Below are 21,357 nucleotides of genomic sequence, written 5' to 3'. Positions count from 1 at the left end.
ACCATCTTTCAGTTTGGCAAGATTTGCACTGAATACTGAATGAAACAGCTTTCTCTAATAGAGAGAAAAGCTTTTGAGCAGATTTGGGCTTGGTTTCACTTCATTTGAACAGAATCACTATTTCAACATTACTGGACTCAGAAAGCTGTAAACTGACAATCTTGATCATTGAAGTCCTAACATTAGTTTTTGTGCATATAACTTCTAACACATTAAAAACTGTCTTACAGCATTGCAGAAAACATTGTATTTCATAAGGCATAAACATCTTTCAGTTTGGCAAGATTTGCACTGAATACTGAATGAAACAGCTCTCTCTAATAGAGAGAAAAGCTTTTGAGCAGATTTGGGCTTGGTTTCACTTCATTTGAACAGAATCACTATTTCAAAATTACTGGACTCAGAAAGCTGTAAACTGACAATCTTGATCATTGAAGTCCTAACATTAGTTTTTGTGCATATAACTTCTAACACATTAAAAACTGTCTTACAGCATTGCAGAAAACATTGTATTTCATAAGGCATAAGCATCTATCAGTTTGGCAAGATTTGCACTTAATACTGAATGAAACAGCTTACTCTGATAGAGAGAAAAGCTTTTGAGCAGATTTGGGCTTGATTTCACTTCATTTGAACAGCAGCACTATTTCAACATTACTGGACTCAGAAAGCTGTAAACTGACAATCTTGATCATTGAAGTCCTAACATAAGTTTTTGTGCATATAACTTCTAACACATTAAAAACTGTCTTACAGCATTGCAGAAAACATTGTATTGCATAAGGCATAAGCATCTATCAGTTTGGCAAGATTTGCACTTAATACTGAATGAAACAGCTTACTCTGATAGAGAGAAAAGCTTTTGAGCAGATTGGGGCTTGGTTTCACTTCATTTGAACAGAATCACTATTTCAACATTACTGGACTCAGAAAGCTGTAAACTGACAATCTTGATCATTGAAGTCCTAACATAAGTTTTTGTGCATATAACTTCTAACACATTAAAAACTGTCTTACAGCATTTGCAGAAAACATTGTATTTCATAAGGCATAAACATCTTTCAGTTTGGCAAGATTTGCACTGAATACTGAATGAAACAGCTTTCTCTATTAGAGAGAAAAGCTTTTTAGCAGATTTGGGCTTGATTTCACTTCATTTGAACAGAATCACTATTTCAACATTACTGGACTCAGAAAGCTGTAAACTGACAATCTTGATCATTGAAGTCCTAACATAAGTTTTTGTGCATATAACTTCTAACACATTAAAAACAGTCTTACAGCATTGCAGAAAACATTGTATTTCATAAGGCATAAAATTCTTTCAGTTTGGCAAGATTTGCACTGAATACTGAATGAAACAGCTCTCTCTAATAGAGAGAAAAGCTTTTGAGCAGATTTGGGCTTGGTTTCACTTCATTTGAACAGAATCACTATTTCAACATTACTGGACTCAGAAAGCTGTAAACTGACAATCTTGATCATTGAAGTCCTAACATTAGTTTTTGTGCATATAACTTCTAACACATTAAAAACTGTCTTACAGCATTGCAGAAAACATTGTATTTCATAAGGCATAAGCATCTATCAGTTTGGCAAGATTTGCACTTAATACTGAATGAAACCGCTTACTCTGATAGAGAGAAAAGCTTTTGAGCAGATTTGGGCTTGATTTCACTTCATTTGAACAGCAGCACTATTTCAACATTACTGGACTCAGAAAGCTGTAAACTGACAATCTTGATCATTGAAGTCCTAACATTAGTTTTTGTGCATATAACTTCTAACACATTAAAAACTGTCTTACAGCATTGCAGAAAACATTTTATTAGATAAGAAATAAGTATGTTTCAGTTTGGCAAGATTTGCACTGAATACTGAATGAAACAGCTTTCTCTAATAGAGAGAAAAGCTTTTGAGCAGATTTGGGCTTGATTTCACTTCATTTGAACAGAATCACTATTTCAACATTACTGGACTCAGAAAGCTGTAAACTGACAATCTTGATCATTGAAGTCCTAACATTAGTTTTTGTGCATATAACTTCTAACACATTAAAAACTGTCTTACAGCATTGCAGAAAACATTGTATTTCATAAGGTATAAGCATATATCAGTTTGGCAAGGTTTGCACTGAATACTGAATGAAACAGCTCTCTCTAATAGAGAGAAAAGCTTTTGAGCAGATTTGGGCTTGGTTTCACTTCATTTGAACAGAATCACTATTTCAACATTACTGGACTCAGAAAGCTGTAAACTGACAATCTTGATCATTGAAGTCCTAACATTAGTTTTTGTGCATATAACTTCTAACACATTAAAAACTGTCTTACAGCATTGCAGAAAACATTGTATTTCATAAGGCATAAGCATCTATCAGTTTGGCAAGATTTGCACTTAATACTGAATGAAACCGCTTACTCTGATAGAGAGAAAAGCTTTTGAGCAGATTTGGGCTTGATTTCACTTCATTTGAACAGCAGCACTATTTCAACATTACTGGACTCAGAAAGCTGTAAACTGACAATCTTGATCATTGAAGTCCTAACATTAGTTTTTGTGCATATAACTTCTAACACATTAAAAACTGTCTTACAGCATTGCAGAAAACATTTTATTAGATAAGAAATAAGTATGTTTCAGTTTGGCAAGATTTGCACTGAATACTGAATGAAACAGCTTTCTCTAATAGAGAGAAAAGCTTTTGAGCAGATTTGGGCTTGATTTCACTTCATTTGAACAGAATCACTATTTCAACATTACTGGACTCAGAAAGCTGTAAACTGACAATCTTGATCATTGAAGTCCTAACATTAGTTTTTGTGCATATAACTTCTAACACATTAAAAACTGTCTTACAGCATTGCAGAAAACATTGTATTTCATAAGGCATAAGCATCTATCAGTTTGGCAAGATTTGCACTTAATACTGAATGAAACAGCTTTCTCTAATAGAGAGAAAAGCTTTTGAGCAGATTTGTGCTTGATTTCACTTCATTTGAACAGAATCACTATTTCAACATTACTGGACTCAGAAAGCTGTAAACTGACAATCTTGATCATTGAAGTCCTAACATAAGTTTTTGTGCATATAACTTCTAACACATTAAAAACTGTCTTACAGCATTGCAGAAAACATTGTATTTCATAAGGCATAACCATCTTTCAGTTTGGCAAGATTTGCACTGAATACTGAATGAAACAGCTTTCTCTAATAGAGAGAAAAGCTTTTGAGCAGATTTGGGCTTGGTTTCACTTCATTTGAACAGAATCACTATTTCAACATTACTGGACTCAGAAAGCTGTAAACTGACAATCTTGATCATTGAAGTCCTAACATTAGTTTTTGTGCATATAACTTCTAACACATTAAAAACTGTCTTACAGCATTGCAGAAAACATTGTATTTCATAAGGCATAAACATCTTTCAGTTTGGCAAGATTTGCACTGAATACTGAATGAAACAGCTCTCTCTAATAGAGAGAAAAGCTTTTGAGCAGATTTGGGCTTGGTTTCACTTCATTTGAACAGAATCACTATTTCAACATTACTGGACTCAGAAAGCTGTAAACTGACAATCTTGATCATTGAAGTCCTAACATAAGTTTTTGTGCATATAACTTCTAACACATTAAAAACTGTCTTACAGCATTTGCAGAAAACATTGTATTTCATAAGGCATAAACATCTTTCAGTTTGGCAAGATTTGCACTGAATACTGAATGAAACAGCTTTCTCTATTAGAGAGAAAAGCTTTTTAGCAGATTTGGGCTTGATTTCACTTCATTTGAACAGAATCACTATTTCAACATTACTGGACTCAGAAAGCTGTAAACTGACAATCTTGATCATTGAAGTCCTAACATTAGTTTTTGTGCATATAACTTCTAACACATTAAAAACTGTCTTACAGCATTGCAGAAAACATTGTATTTCATAAGGTATAAGCATATATCAGTTTGGCAAGGTTTGCACTGAATACTGAATGAAACAGCTCTCTCTAATAGAGAGAAAAGCTTTTGAGCAGATTTGGGCTTGGTTTCACTTCATTTGAACAGAATCACTATTTCAACATTACTGGACTCAGAAAGCTGTAAACTGACAATCTTGATCATTGAAGTCCTAACATTAGTTTTTGTGCATATAACTTCTAACACATTAAAAACTGTCTTACAGCATTGCAGAAAACATTGTATTTCATAAGGCATAAGCATCTATCAGTTTGGCAAGATTTGCACTTAATACTGAATGAAACCGCTTACTCTGATAGAGAGAAAAGCTTTTGAGCAGATTTGGGCTTGATTTCACTTCATTTGAACAGCAGCACTATTTCAACATTACTGGACTCAGAAAGCTGTAAACTGACAATCTTGATCATTGAAGTCCTAACATTAGTTTTTGTGCATATAACTTCTAACACATTAAAAACTGTCTTACAGCATTGCAGAAAACATTGTATTTCATAAGGCATAAACATCTTTCAGTTTGGCAAGATTTGCACTGAATACTGAATGAAACAGCTCTCTCTAATAGAGAGAAAAGCTTTTGAGCAGATTTGGGCTTGGTTTCACTTCATTTGAACAGAATCACTATTTCAACATTACTGGACTCAGAAAGCTGTAAACTGACAATCTTGATCATTGAAGTCCTAACATTAGTTTTTGTGCATATAACTTCTAACACATTAAAAACTGTCTTACAGCATTGCAGAAAACATTGTATTTCATAAGGCATAAGCATCTATCAGTTTGGCAAGATTTGCACTTAATACTGAATGAAACCGCTTACTCTGATAGAGAGAAAAGCTTTTGAGCAGATTTGGGCTTGATTTCACTTCATTTGAACAGCAGCACTATTTCAACATTACTGGACTCAGAAAGCTGTAAACTGACAATCTTGATCATTGAAGTCCTAACATTAGTTTTTGTGCATATAACTTCTAACACATTAAAAACTGTCTTACAGCATTGCAGAAAACATTTTATTAGATAAAAAATAAGTATGTTTCAGTTTGGCAAGATTTGCACTGAATACTGAATGAAACAGCTTTCTCTAATAGAGAGAAAAGCTTTTGAGCAGATTTGGGCTTGATTTCACTTCATTTGAACAGAATCACTATTTCAACATTACTGGACTCAGAAAGCTGTAAACTGACAATCTTGATCATTGAAGTCCTAACATTAGTTTTTGTGCATATAACTTCTAACACATTAAAAACTGTCTTACAGCATTGCAGAAAACATTGTATTTCATAAGGTATAAGCATATATCAGTTTGGCAAGGTTTGCACTGAATACTGAATGAAACAGCTCTCTCTAATAGAGAGAAAAGCTTTTGAGCAGATTTGGGCTTGGTTTCACTTCATTTGAACAGAATCACTATTTCAACATTACTGGACTCAGAAAGCTGTAAACTGACAATCTTGATCATTGAAGTCCTAACATTAGTTTTTGTGCATATAACTTCTAACACATTAAAAACTGTCTTACAGCATTGCAGAAAACATTGTATTTCATAAGGCATAAGCATCTATCAGTTTGGCAAGATTTGCACTTAATACTGAATGAAACCGCTTACTCTGATAGAGAGAAAAGCTTTTGAGCAGATTTGGGCTTGATTTCACTTCATTTGAACAGCAGCACTATTTCAACATTACTGGACTCAGAAAGCTGTAAACTGACAATCTTGATCATTGAAGTCCTAACATTAGTTTTTGTGCATATAACTTCTAACACATTAAAAACTGTCTTACAGCATTGCAGAAAACATTTTATTAGATAAGAAATAAGTATGTTTCAGTTTGGCAAGATTTGCACTGAATACTGAATGAAACAGCTTTCTCTAATAGAGAGAAAAGCTTTTGAGCAGATTTGGGCTTGATTTCACTTCATTTGAACAGAATCACTATTTCAACATTACTGGACTCAGAAAGCTGTAAACTGACAATCTTGATCATTGAAGTCCTAACATTAGTTTTTGTGCATATAACTTCTAACACATTAAAAACTGTCTTACAGCATTGCAGAAAACATTGTATTTCATAAGGCATAAGCATCTATCAGTTTGGCAAGATTTGCACTTAATACTGAATGAAACAGCTTTCTCTAATAGAGAGAAAAGCTTTTGAGCAGATTTGTGCTTGATTTCACTTCATTTGAACAGAATCACTATTTCAACATTACTGGACTCAGAAAGCTGTAAACTGACAATCTTGATCATTGAAGTCCTAACATAAGTTTTTGTGCATATAACTTCTAACACATTAAAAACTGTCTTACAGCATTGCAGAAAACATTGTATTTCATAAGGCATAACCATCTTTCAGTTTGGCAAGATTTGCACTGAATACTGAATGAAACAGCTTTCTCTAATAGAGAGAAAAGCTTTTGAGCAGATTTGGGCTTGGTTTCACTTCATTTGAACAGAATCACTATTTCAACATTACTGGACTCAGAAAGCTGTAAACTGACAATCTTGATCATTGAAGTCCTAACATTAGTTTTTGTGCATATAACTTCTAACACATTAAAAACTGTCTTACAGCATTGCAGAAAACATTGTATTTCATAAGGCATAAACATCTTTCAGTTTGGCAAGATTTGCACTGAATACTGAATGAAACAGCTCTCTCTAATAGAGAGAAAAGCTTTTGAGCAGATTTGGGCATGGTTTCACTTCATTTGAACAGAATCACTATTTCAAAATTACTGGACTCAGAAAGCTGTAAACTGACAATCTTGATCATTGAAGTCCTAACATTAGTTTTTGTGCATATAACTTCTAACACATTAAAAACTGTCTTACAGCATTGCAGAAAACATTGTATTTCATAAGGCATAAGCATCTATCAGTTTGGCAAGATTTGCACTTAATACTGAATGAAACAGCTTACTCTGATAGAGAGAAAAGCTTTTGAGCAGATTTGGGCTTGATTTCACTTCATTTGAACAGCAGCACTATTTCAACATTACTGGACTCAGAAAGCTGTAAACTGACAATCTTGATCATTGAAGTCCTAACATAAGTTTTTGTGCATATAACTTCTAACACATTAAAAACTGTCTTACAGCATTGCAGAAAACATTGTATTGCATAAGGCATAAGCATCTATCAGTTTGGCAAGATTTGCACTTAATACTGAATGAAACAGCTTACTCTGATAGAGAGAAAAGCTTTTGAGCAGATTTGGGCTTGGTTTCACTTCATTTGAACAGAATCACTATTTCAACATTACTGGACTCAGAAAGCTGTAAACTGACAATCTTGATCATTGAAGTCCTAACATAAGTTTTTGTGCATATAACTTCTAACACATTAAAAACTGTCTTACAGCATTTGCAGAAAACATTGTATTTCATAAGGCATAAACATCTTTCAGTTTGGCAAGATTTGCACTGAATACTGAATGAAACAGCTTTCTCTATTAGAGAGAAAAGCTTTTTAGCAGATTTGGGCTTGATTTCACTTCATTTGAACAGAATCACTATTTCAACATTACTGGACTCAGAAAGCTGTAAACTGACAATCTTGATCATTGAAGTCCTAACATAAGTTTTTGTGCATATAACTTCTAACACATTAAAAACTGTCTTACAGCATTGCAGAAAACATTGTATTTCATAAGGCATAAACATCTTTCAGTTTGGCAAGATTTGCACTGAATACTGAATGAAACAGCTCTCTCTAATAGAGAGAAAAGCTTTTGAGCAGATTTGGGCTTGGTTTCACTTCATTTGAACAGAATCACTATTTCAACATTACTGGACTCAGAAAGCTGTAAACTGACAATCTTGATCATTGAAGTCCTAACATTAGTTTTTGTGCATATAACTTCTAACACATTAAAAACTGTCTTACAGCATTGCAGAAAACATTGTATTTCATAAGGCATAAGCATCTATCAGTTTGGCAAGATTTGCACTTAATACTGAATGAAACCGCTTACTCTGATAGAGAGAAAAGCTTTTGAGCAGATTTGGGCTTGATTTCACTTCATTTGAACAGCAGCACTATTTCAACATTACTGGACTCAGAAAGCTGTAAACTGACAATCTTGATCATTGAAGTCCTAACATTAGTTTTTGTGCATATAACTTCTAACACATTAAAAACTGTCTTACAGCATTGCAGAAAACATTTTATTAGATAAGAAATAAGTATGTTTCAGTTTGGCAAGATTTGCACTGAATACTGAATGAAACAGCTTTCTCTAATAGAGAGAAAAGCTTTTGAGCAGATTTGGGCTTGATTTCACTTCATTTGAACAGAATCACTATTTCAACATTACTGGACTCAGAAAGCTGTAAACTGACAATCTTGATCATTGAAGTCCTAACATTAGTTTTTGTGCATATAACTTCTAACACATTAAAAACTGTCTTACAGCATTGCAGAAAACATTGTATTTCATAAGGTATAAGCATATATCAGTTTGGCAAGGTTTGCACTGAATACTGAATGAAACAGCTTTCTCTAATAGAGAGAAAAGCTTTTGAGCAGATTTGGGCTTGATTTCACTTCATTTGAACAGAATCACTATTTCAACATTACTGGACTCAGAAAGCTGTAAACTGACAATCTTGATCATTGAAGTCCTAACATTAGTTTTTGTGCATATAACTTCTAACACATTAAAAACTGTCTTACAGCATTGCAGAAAACATTGTATTTCATAAGGCATAAGCATCTATCAGTTTGGCAAGATTTGCACTTAATACTGAATGAAACAGCTTACTCTGATAGAGAGAAAAGCTTTTGAGCAGATTTGGGCTTGATTTCACTTCATTTGAACAGCAGCACTATTTCAACATTACTGGACTCAGAAAGCTGTAAACTGACAATCTTGATCATTGAAGTCCTAACATTAGTTTTTGTGCATATAACTTCTAACACATTAAAAACTGTCTTACAGCATTGCAGAAAACATTGTATTTCATAAGGCATAAGCATCTATCAGTTTGGCAAGATTTGCACTTAATACTGAATGAAACAGCTTACTCTGATAGAGAGAAAAGCTTTTGAGCAGATTTGGGCTTGATTTCACTTCATTTGAACAGCAGCACTATTTCAACATTACTGGACTCAGAAAGCTGTAAACTGACAATCTTGATCATTGAAGTCCTAACATAAGTTTTTGTGCATATAACTTCTAACACATTAAAAACTGTCTTACAGCATTGCAGAAAACATTGTATTGCATAAGGCATAAGCATCTATCAGTTTGGCAAGATTTGCACTTAATACTGAATGAAACAGCTTACTCTGATAGAGAGAAAAGCTTTTGAGCAGATTTGGGCTTGATTTCACTTCATTTGAACAGAATCACTATTTCAACATTACTGGACTCAGAAAGCTGTAAACTGACAATCTTGATCATTGAAGTCCTAACATTAGTTTTTGTGCATATAACTTCTATCACATTAAAAACTGTCTTACAGCATTGCAGAAAACATTTTATTAGATAAGAAATAAGTATGTTTCAGTTTGGCAAGATTTGCACTGAATACTGAATGAAACAGCTTTCTCTAATAGAGAGAAAAGCTTTTGAGCAGATTTGGGCTTGATTTCACTTCATTTGAACAGAATCACTATTTCAACATTACTGGACTCAGAAAGCTGTAAACTGACAATCTTGATCATTGAAGTCCTAACATTAGTTTTTGTGCATATAACTTCTAACACATTAAAAACTGTCTTACAGCATTGCAGAAAACATTGTATTTCATAAGGCATAAGCATCTATCAGTTTGGCAAGATTTGCACTTAATACTGAATGAAACAGCTTACTCTGATAGAGAGAAAAGCTTTTGAGCAGATTTGGGCTTGATTTCACTTCATTTGAACAGCAGCACTATTTCAACATTACTGGACTCAGAAAGCTGTAAACTGACAATCTTGATCATTGAAGTCCTAACATAAGTTTTTGTGCATATAACTTCTAACACATTAAAAACTGTCTTACAGCATTGCAGAAAACATTGTATTGCATAAGGCATAAGCATCTATCAGTTTGGAAAGATTTGCACTTAATACTGAATGAAACAGCTTACTCTGATAGAGAGAAAAGCTTTTGAGCAGATTTGGGCTTGGTTTCACTTCATTTGAACAGAATCACTATTTCAACATTACTGGACTCAGAAAGCTGTAAACTGACAATCTTGATCATTGAAGTAATAACATTAGTTTTTGTGCATATAACTTCTAACACATTAAAAACTGTATTACAGCATTGCAGAAAACATTGTATTTCATAAGGCATAAACATCTATCAGTTTGGCAAGATTTGCACTTAATACTGAATGAAACAGCTTACTCTGATAGAGAGAAAAGCTTTTGAGCAGATTTGGGCTTGATTTCACTTCATTTGAACAGCAGCACTATTTTAACATTACTGGACTCAGAAAGCTGTAAACTGACAATCTTGATCATTGAAGTCCTAACATAAGTTTTTGTGCATATAACTTCTAACACATTAAAAACTGTCTTACAGCATTGCAGAAAACATTGTATTGCATAAGGCATAAGCATCTATCAGTTTGGCAAGATTTGCACTTAATACTGAATGAAACAGCTTACTCTGATAGAGAGAAAAGCTTTTGAGCAGATCGGGGCTTGGTTTCACTTCATTTGAACAGAATCACTATTTCAACATTACTGGACTCAGAAAGCTGTAAACTGACAATCTTGATCATTGAAGTCCTAACATTAGTTTTTGTGCATATAACTTCTAACACATTAAAAACTGTCTTACAGCATTGCAGAAAACATTGTATTTCATAAGGCATAAGCATCTATCAGTTTGGCAAGGTTTGCACTGAATACTGAATGAAACAGCTTTCTCTAATAGAGAGAAAAGCTTTTGAGCAGATTTGGGCTTGATTTCACTTCATTTGAACAGAATCACTATTTCAACATTACTGGACTCAGAAAGCTGTAAACTGACAATCTTGATCATTGAAGTCCTAACATTAGTTTTTGTGCATATAACTTCTAACACATTAAAAACTGTCTTACAGCATTGCAGAAAACATTGTATTTCATAAGGCATAAGCATCTATCAGTTTGGCAAGATTTGCACTTAATACTGAATGAAACAGCTTACTCTGATAGAGAGAAAAGCTTTTGAGCAGATTTGGGCTTGATTTCACTTCATTTGAACAGCAGCACTATTTCAACATTACTGGACTCAGAAAGCTGTAAACTGACAATCTTGATCATTGAAGTCCTAACATAAGTTTTTGTGCATATAACTTCTAACACATTAAAAACTGTCTTACAGCATTGCAGAAAACATTGTATTTCATAAGGCATAAACATCTTTCAGTTTGGCAAGATTTGCACTGAATACTGAATGAAACAGCTCTCTCTAATAGAGAGAAAAGCTTTTGAGCAGATTTGGGCTTGGTTTCACTTCATTTGAACAGAATCACTATTTCAACATTACTGCACTCAGAAAGCTGTAAACTGACAATCTTGATCATTGAAGTCCTAACATTAGTTTTTGTGCATATAACTTCTAACACATTAAAAACTGTCTTACAGCATTGCAGAAAACATTGTATTTCATAAGGCATAAGCATCTATCAGTTTGGCAAGATTTGCACTTAATACTGAATGAAACAGCTTACTCTGATAGAGAGAAAAGCTTTTGAGCAGATTTGGGCTTGATTTCACATCATTTGAACAGCAGCACTATTTCAACATTACTGGACTCAGAAAGCTGTAAACTGACAATCTTGATCATTGAAGTCCTAACATAAGTTTTTGTGCATATAACTTCTAACACATTAAAAACTGTCTTACAGCATTGCAGAAAACATTGTATTGCATAAGGCATAAACATCTATCAGTTTGGCAAGATTTGCACTTAATACTGAATGAAACAGCTTACTCTGATAGAGAGAAAAGCTTTTGAGCAGATTTGGGCTTGATTTCACTTCATTTGAACAGCAGCACTATTTCAACATTACTGGACTCAGAAAGCTGTAAACTGACAATCTTGATCATTGAAGTCCTAACATAAGTTTTTGTGCATATAACTTCTAACACATTAAAAACTGTCTTACAGCATTGCAGAAAACATTGTATTGCATAAGGCATAAACATCTATCAGTTTGGCAAGATTTGCACTTAATACTGAATGAAACAGCTTACTCTGATAGAGAGAAAAGCTTTTGAGCAGATTTGGGCTTGATTTCACTTCATTTGAACAGCAGCACTATTTCAACATTACTGGACTCAGAAAGCTGTAAACTGACAATCTTGATCATTGAAGTCCTAACATAAGTTTTTGTGCATATAACTTCTAACACATTAAAAACTGTCTTACAGCATTGCAGAAAACATTGTATTGCATAAGGCATAAGCATCTATCAGTTTGGCAAGATTTGCACTTAATACTGAATGAAACAGCTGACTCTGATAGAGAGAAAAGCTTTTGAGCAGATCGGGGCTTGGTTTCACTTCATTTGAACAGAATCACTATTTCAACATTACTGGACTCAGAAAGCTGTAAACTGACAATCTTGATCATTGAAGTCCTAACATTAGTTTTTGTGCATATAACTTCTAACACATTAAAAACTGTCTTACAGCATTGCAGAAAACATTGTATTTCATAAGGCATAAGCATCTATCAGTTTGGCAAGGTTTGCACTGAATACTGAATGAAACAGCTTTCTCTAATAGAGAGAAAAGCTTTTGAGCAGATTTGGGCTTGATTTCACTTCATTTGAACAGAATCACTATTTCAACATTACTGGACTCAGAAAGCTGTAAACTGACAATCTTGATCATTGAAGTCCTAACATTAGTTTTTGTGCATATAACTTCTAACACATTAAAAACTGTCTTACAGCATTGCAGAAAACATTGTATTTCATAAGGCATAAGCATCTATCAGTTTGGCAAGATTTGCACTTAATACTGAATGAAACAGCTTACTCTGATAGAGAGAAAAGCTTTTGAGCAGATTTGGGCTTGATTTCACTTCATTTGAACAGCAGCACTATTTCAACATTACTGGACTCAGAAAGCTGTAAACTGACAATCTTGATCATTGAAGTCCTAACATTAGTTTTTGTGCATATAACTTCTAACACATTAAAAACTGTCTTACAGCATTGCAGAAAACATTGTATTTCATAAGGCATAAACATCTTTCAGTTTGGCAAGATTTGCACTGAATACTGAATGAAACAGCTCTCTCTAATAGAGAGAAAAGCTTTTGAGCAGATTTGGGCTTGGTTTCACTTCATTTGAACAGAATCACTATTTCAACATTACTGCACTCAGAAAGCTGTAAACTGACAATCTTGATCATTGAAGTCCTAACATTAGTTTTTGTGCATATAACTTCTAACACATTAAAAACTGTCTTACAGCATTGCAGAAAACATTGTATTTCATTAGGCATAAGCATCTATCAGTTTGGCAAGATTTGCACTTAATACTGAATGAAACAGCTTACTCTGATAGAGAGAAAAGCTTTTGAGCAGATTTGGGCTTGATTTCACTTCATTTGAACAGCAGCACTATTTCAACATTACTGGACTCAGAAAGCTGTAAACTGACAATCTTGATCATTGAAGTCCTAACATAAGTTTTTGTGCATATAACTTCTAACACATTAAAAACTGTCTTACAGCATTGCAGAAAACATTGTATTGCATAAGGCATAAGCATCTATCAGTTTGGCAAGATTTGCACTTAATACTGAATGAAACAGCTTACTCTGATAGAGAGAAAAGCTTTTGAGCAGATCGGGGCTTGGTTTCACTTCATTTGAACAGAATCACTATTTCAACATTACTGGACTCAGAAAGCTGTAAACTGACAATCTTGATCATTGAAGTCCTAACATTAGTTTTTGTGCATATAACTTCTAACACATTAAAAACTGTCTTACAGCATTGCAGAAAACATTGTATTTCATAAGGCATAAGCATCTATCAGTTTGGCAAGGTTTGCACTGAATACTGAATGAAACAGCTTTCTCTAATAGAGAGAAAAGCTTTTGAGCAGATTTGGGCTTGATTTCACTTCATTTGAACAGAATCACTATTTCAACATTACTGGACTTAGAAAGCTGTAAACTGACAATCTTGATCATTGAAGTCCTAACATTAGTTTTTGTGCATATAACTTCTAACACATTAAAAACTGTCTTACAGCATTGCAGAAAACATTGTATTGCATAAGGCATAAGCATCTATCAGTTTGGCAAGATTTGCACTTAATACTGAATGAAACAGCTTACTCTGATAGAGAGAAAAGCTTTTGAGCAGATCGGGGCTTGGTTTCACTTCATTTGAACAGAATCACTATTTCAACATTACTGGACTCAGAAAGCTGTAAACTGACAATCTTGATCATTGAAGTCCTAACATAAGTTTTTGTGCATATAACTTCTAACACATTAAAAACTGTCTTACAGCATTGCAGAAAACATTGTATTGCATAAGGCATAAGCATCTATCAGTTTGGCAAGATTTGCACTTAATACTGAATGAAACAGCTTACTCTGATAGAGAGAAAAGCTTTTGAGCAGATTTGGGCTTGGTTTCACTTCATTTGAACAGAATCACTATTTCAACATTACTGGACTCAGAAAGCTGTAAACTGACAATCTTGATCATTGAAGTCCTAACATTAGTTTTTGTGCATATAACTTCTAACACATTAAAAACTGTCTTACAGCATTGCAGAAAACATTGTATTGCATAAGGCATAAGCATCTATCAGTTTGGCAAGATTTGCACTTAATACTGAATGAAACAGCTTACTCTGATAGAGAGAAAAGCTTTTGAGCAGATCGGGGCTTGGTTTCACTTCATTTGAACAGAATCACTATTTCAACATTACTGGACTCAGAAAGCTGTAAACTGACAATCTTGATCATTGAAGTCCTAACATTAGTTTTTGTGCATATAACTTCTAACACATTAAAAACTGTCCTACAGCATTGCAGAAAACATTGTATTTCATAAGGCATAAGCATCTATCAGTTTGGCAAGGTTTGCACTGAATACTGAATGAAACAGCTTTCTCTAATAGAGAGAAAAGCTTTTGAGCAGATTTGGGCTTGATTTCACTTCATTTGAACAGAATCACTATTTCAACATTACTGGACTCAGAAAGCTGTAAACTGACAATCTTGATCATTGAAGTCCTAACATTAGTTTTTGTGCATATAACTTCTAACACATTAAAAACTGTCTTACAGCATTGCAGAAAACATTGTATTTCATAAGGCATAAGCATCTATCAGTTTGGCAAGATTTGCACTTAATACTGAATGAAACAGCTTACTCTGATAGAGAGAAAAGCTTTTGAGCAGATTTGGGCTTGATTTTACTTCATTTGAACAGCAGCACTATTTCAACATTACTGGACTCAGAAAGCTGTAAACTGACAATCTTGATCATTGAAGTCCTAACATAAGTTTTTGTGCATATAACTTCTAACACATTAAAAACTGTCTTACAGCATTGCAGAAAACATTGTATTTCATAAGGCATAAACATCTTTCAGTTTGGCAAGATTTGCACTGAATACTGAATGAAACAGCTCTCTCTAATAGAGAGAAAAGCTTTTGAGCAGATTTGGGCTTGGTTTCACTTCATTTGAACAGAATCACTATTTCAACATTACTGCACTCAGAAAGCTGTAAACTGACAATCTTGATCATTGAAGTCCTAACATTAGTTTTTGTGCATATAACTTCTAACACATTAAAAACTGTCTTACAGCATTGCAGAAAACATTGTATTTCATAAGGCATAAGCATCTATCAGTTTGGCAAGATTTGCACTTAATACTGAATGAAACAGCTTACTCTGATAGAGAGAAAAGCTTTTGAGCAGATTTGGGCTTGATTTCACTTCATTTGAACAGCAGCACTATTTCAACATTACTGGACTCAGAAAGCTGTAAACTGACAATCTTGATCATTGAAGTCCTAACATAAGTTTTTGTGCATATAACTTCTAACACATTAAAAACTGTCTTACAGCATTGCAGAAAACATTGTATTGCATAAGGCATAAGCATCTATCAGTTTGGCAAGATTTGCACTTAATACTGAATGAAACAGCTTACTCTGATAGAGAGAAAAGCTTTTGAGCAGATTTGGGCTTGGTTTCACTTCATTTGAACAGAATCACTATTTCAACATTACTGGACTCAGAAAGCTGTAAACTGACAATCTTGATCATTGAAGTCCTAACATTAGTTTTTGTGCATATAACCTCTAACACATTAAAAACTGTCTTACAGCATTGCAGAAAACATTGTATTTCATAAGGCATAAGCATCTATCAGTTTGGCAAGATTTGCACCTAATACTGAATGAAACAGCTTACTCTGATAGAGAGAAAAGCTTTTGAGCAGATCGGGGCTTGGTTTCACTTCATTTGAATAGAATCACTATTTCAACATTACTGGACTCAGAAAGCTGTAAACTGACAATCTTGATCATTGAAGTCCTAACATTAGTTTTTGTGCATATAACTTCTAACACATTAAAAACTGTCTTACAGCATTGCAGAAAACATTGTATTTCATAAGGCATAAGCATCTATCAGTTTGGCAAGGTTTGCACTGAATACTGAATGAAACAGCTTTCTCTAATAGAGAGAAAAGCTTTTGAGCAGATTTGGGCTTGATTTCACTTCATTTGAACAGAATCACTATTTCAACATTACTGGACTCAGAAAGCTGTAAACTGACAATCTTGATCATTGAAGTCCTAACATTAGTTTTTGTGCATATAACTTCTAACACATTAAAAACTGTCTTACAGCATTGCAGAAAACATTGTATTTCATAAGGCATAAGCATCTATCAGTTTGGCAAGATTTGCACTTAATATTGAATGAAACAGCTTACTCTGATAGAGAGAAAAGCTTTTGAGCAGATTTGGGCTTGATTTCACTTCATTTGAACAGCAGCACTATTTCAACATTACTGGACTCAGAAAGCTGTAAACTGACAATCTTGATCATTGAAGTCCTAACATTAGTTTTTGTGCATATAACTTCTAACACATTAAAAACTGTCTTACAGCATTGCAGAAAACATTGTATTTCATAAGGCATAAGCATCTATCAGTTTGGCAAGGTTTGCACTGAATACTGAATGAAACAGCTTTCTCTAATAGAGAGAAAAGCTTTTGAGCAGATTTGGGCTTGATTTCACTTCATTTGAACAGAAGCACTATTTCAACATTACTGGACTCAGAAAGCTGTAAACTGACAATCTTGATCATTGAAGTCCTAACATTAGTTTTTGTGCATATAACTTCTAACACATTAAAAACTGTCTTACAGCATTGCAGAAAACATTGTATTTCATAAGGCATAAGCATCTATCAGTTTGGCAAGATTTGCACTTAATACTGAATGAAACAGCTTACTCTGATAGAGAGAAAAGCTTTTGAGCAGATTTGGGCTTGATTTCACTTCATTTGAACAGCAGCACTATTTCAACATTACTGGACTCAGAAAGCTGTAAACTGACAATCTTGATCATTGAAGTCCTAACATTAGTTTTTGTGCATATAACTTCTAACACATTAAAAACTGTCTTACAGCATTGCAGAAAACATTGTATTTCATAAGGCATAAGCATCTATCAGTTTGGCAAGATTTGCACTTAATACTGAATGAAACAGCTTACTCTGATAGAGAGAAAAGCTTTTGAGCAGATTTGGGCTTGATTTCACTTCATTTGAACAGCAGCACTATTTCAACATTACTGGACTCAGAAAGCTGTAAACTGACAATCTTGATCATTGAAGTCCTAACATAAGTTTTTGTGCATATAACTTCTAACACATTAAAAACTGTCTTACAGCATTGCAGAAAACATTGTATTGCATAAGGCATAAGCATCTATCAGTTTGGCAAGATTTGCACTTAATTCTGAATGAAACAGCTTACTCTGATAGAGAGAAAAGCTTTTGAGCAGATTTGGGCTTGGTTTCACTTCATTTGAACAGAATCACTATTTCAACATTACTGGACTCAGAAAGCTGTAAACTGACAATCTTGATCATTGAAGTCCTAACATTAGTTTTTGAGCATTTAACCTCTAACACATTAAAAACTGTCTTACAGCATTGCAGAAAACATTGTATTTCATAAGGCATAAGCATCTATCAGTTTGGCAAGATTTGCACTTAATACTGAATGAAACAGCTTACTCTGATAGAGAGAAAAGCTTTTGAGCAGATTTGGGCTTGATTTCACTTCATTTGAACAGCAGCACTATTTCAACATTACTGGACTCAGAAAGCTGTAAACTGACAATCTTGATCATTGAAGTCCTAACATAAGTTTTTGTGCATATGACTTCTAACACATTAAAAACTGTCTTACAGCATTGCAGAAAACATTGTATTGCATAAGGCATAAGCATCTATCAGTTTGGCAAGATTTGCACTTAATACTGAATGAAACAGCTTACTCTGATAGAGAGAAAAGCTTTTGAGCAGATCGGGGCTTGGTTTCACTTCATTTGAACAGAATCACTATTTCAACATTACTGGACTCAGAAAGCTGTAAACTGACAATCTTGATCATTGAAGTCCTAACATTAGTTTTTGTGCATATAACTTCTAACACATTAAAAACTGTCTTACAGCATTGCAGAAAACATTGTATTTCATAAGGCATAAGCATCTATCAGTTTGGCAAGGTTTGCACTGAATACTGAATGAAACAGCTTTCTCTAATAGAGAGAAAAGCTTTTGAGCAGATTTGGGCTTGATTTCACTTCATTTGAACAGAATCACTATTTCAACATTACTGGACTCAGAAAGCTGTAAACTGACAATCTTGATCATTGAAGTCCTAACATTAGTTTTTGTGCATATAACTTCTAACACATTAAAAACTGTCTTACAGCATTGCAGAAAACATTGTATTTCATAAGGCATAAGCATCTATCAGTTTGGCAAGATTTGCACTTAATACTGAATGAAACAGCTTACTCTGATAGAGAGAAAAGCTTTTGAGCAGATTTGGGCTTGATTTCACTTCATTTGAACAGCAGCACTATTTCAACATTACTGGACTCAGAAAGCTGTAAACTGACAATCTTGATCATTGAAGTCCTAACATAAGTTTTTGTGCATATAACTTCTAACACATTAAAAACTGTCTTACAGCATTGCAGAAAACATTGTATTTCATAAGGCATAAACATCTTTCAGTTTGGCAAGATTTGCACTGAATACTGAATGAAACAGCTCTCTCTAACAGAGAGAAAAGCTTTTGAGCAGATTTGGGCTTGGTTTCACTTCATTTGAACAGAATCACTATTTCAACATTACTGGACTCAGAAAGCTGTAAACTGACAATCTTGATCATTGAAGTCCTAACATAAGTTTTTGTGCATATCACTTCTAACACATTAAAAACTGTCTTACAGCATTGCAGAAAACATTGTATTTCATAAGGCATAAACATCTTTCAGTTTGGCAAGATTTGCACTGAATACTGAATGAAACAGCTCTCTCTAACAGAGAGAAAAGCTTTTGAGCAGATTTGGGCTTGGTTTCACTTCATTTGAACAGAATCACTATTTCAACATTACTGCACTCAGAAAGCTGTAAACTGACAATCTTGATCATTGAAGTCCTAACATTAGTTTTCTGCAATGCTGTAAGACAGTTTTTAATGTGTTAGAAGTTATATGCACAAAAACATTGTATTTCATAAGGCATATGCAACTTTCAGTTTGGCAAGATTTGCACTGAATACTGAATGAAACAGCTTTCTCTAATAGAGAGAAAAGCTTTTGAGCAGATTTGGGCTTGATTTCACTTCATTTGAACAGAAGCACTATTTCAACATTACTGGACTCAGAAAGCTGTAAACTGACAATCTTGATCATTGAAGTCCTAACATTAGTTTTTGTGCATATAACCTCTAACACATTAAAAAACTGTCTTACAGCATTGCAGAAAACATTGTATTTCATAAGGCATAAGCATCTATCAGTTTGGCAAGATTTGCACTTAATACTGAATGAAACAGCTTACTCTGATAGAGAGAAAAGCTTTTGAGCAGATTTGGGCTTGATTTCACTTCATTTGAACAGAAGCACTATTTCAAAATTACTGGACTAAGAAAGCTGTAAACTGACAATGTTGATCATTGAATTCGTAACATAAGTTTTTGTGCATATAACTTCTAACACATTAAAAACTGTCTTACAGCATTGCAGAAAACATTGTATTTCATAAGGCATAAGCACCTTTCAGTTTGGCAAGATTTGCACTCAATACTGAATGAAGCAGCTTTCTCTAATAGAGAGAAAAGCTTTTGAGCAGATTTGGTCTTGATTTCACTTCATTTGAACAGAAGCACTATTTCAACATTACTAGACTCAGAAAGCTGTAAACTGACAATCTTGATCATTGAAGTCCTAACATAAGTTTTTGTGCATATAATTTCTAACACATTAAAAACTGTCTTACAGCATTGCAGAAAACATTGTATTTCATAAGGCATAAGAATCTTTCAGTTTGGCAAGATTTGCACTGAATACTGAATGAAACAGCTTTCTCTAATAGAGAGAAAAGCTTTTGAGCAGATTTGGGCTTGATTTCACTTCATTTGAACAGAAGCACTATTTCAACATTACTGGACTCAGAAAGCTGTAAACTGACAATCTTGATCATTGAAGTCCTAACATAAGTTTTTGTGCATATAACTTCTAACACATTAAAAACTGTCTTACAGCATTGCAGAAAACATTGTATTGCATAAGGCATAAGAATCTTTCAGTTTGGCAAGATTTGCACTGAATACTGAATGAAACAGCTTTCTCTAATAGAGAGAAAAGCTTTTGAGCAGATTTGGGCTTGATTTCACTTCATTTGAACAGAAGCACTATTTCAACATTACTGGACTCAGAAAGCTGTTGTAACAGATATGCAGGTCAGCGATTCATGGGTTAAATTCTGTTTTATAAATTCAGACTGTTGGTACTAAATGCCAGCCTGGCTGGACTTAAACTATTTACGATGCCCATGCGAGCTTCAAAGAAGAAACGAAAACCCCCAACCCAAATTCTTCCAACACTGGAGACAAAGGAACTTTTCGTATAAGTTCCTTACTTTCATTTTATTATTAATATGTATTTTAATTATGTTTATGGATTGCATAAAATGGTTAATCCTTGTTATGTGAAGAGTATAAGTTGCAAGCTTATACTTTAGGAAATGTCTCTCCTCACTTTAACTTTCTCAAAAGGAAATGTTCTGCAACCCCCACACTCCTTGGTAGCTCGTAAAATTTTACGACTACACAGGACAGGAGAGAAGCCAAGTCACTGGCTTCTTTTGAACA

At 33.9% G+C, this 21,357-nt stretch overlaps 1 protein-coding gene across 1 annotated transcript in view; it reads left to right on the top strand.

Moving 5' to 3' along the window:
• LOC127975855 (uncharacterized) overlaps window positions 1–21,357 on the top strand; it is a 1,007,983-nt gene that overhangs the window by 661,722 nt on the left and 324,904 nt on the right. The gene's annotated exons all lie outside the window — the stretch shown is intronic.

The sequence above is a fragment of the Carassius gibelio genome, chromosome B17, assembly GCF_023724105.1.
Source record: "Carassius gibelio isolate Cgi1373 ecotype wild population from Czech Republic chromosome B17, carGib1.2-hapl.c, whole genome shotgun sequence".
In the NCBI taxonomy this organism is placed as follows: Eukaryota; Metazoa; Chordata; class Actinopteri; order Cypriniformes; family Cyprinidae; genus Carassius; species Carassius gibelio.
The sequence above is the reverse complement of the archived record's forward strand: the minus strand, read 5'-3'. Positions and strand labels throughout refer to the sequence as shown.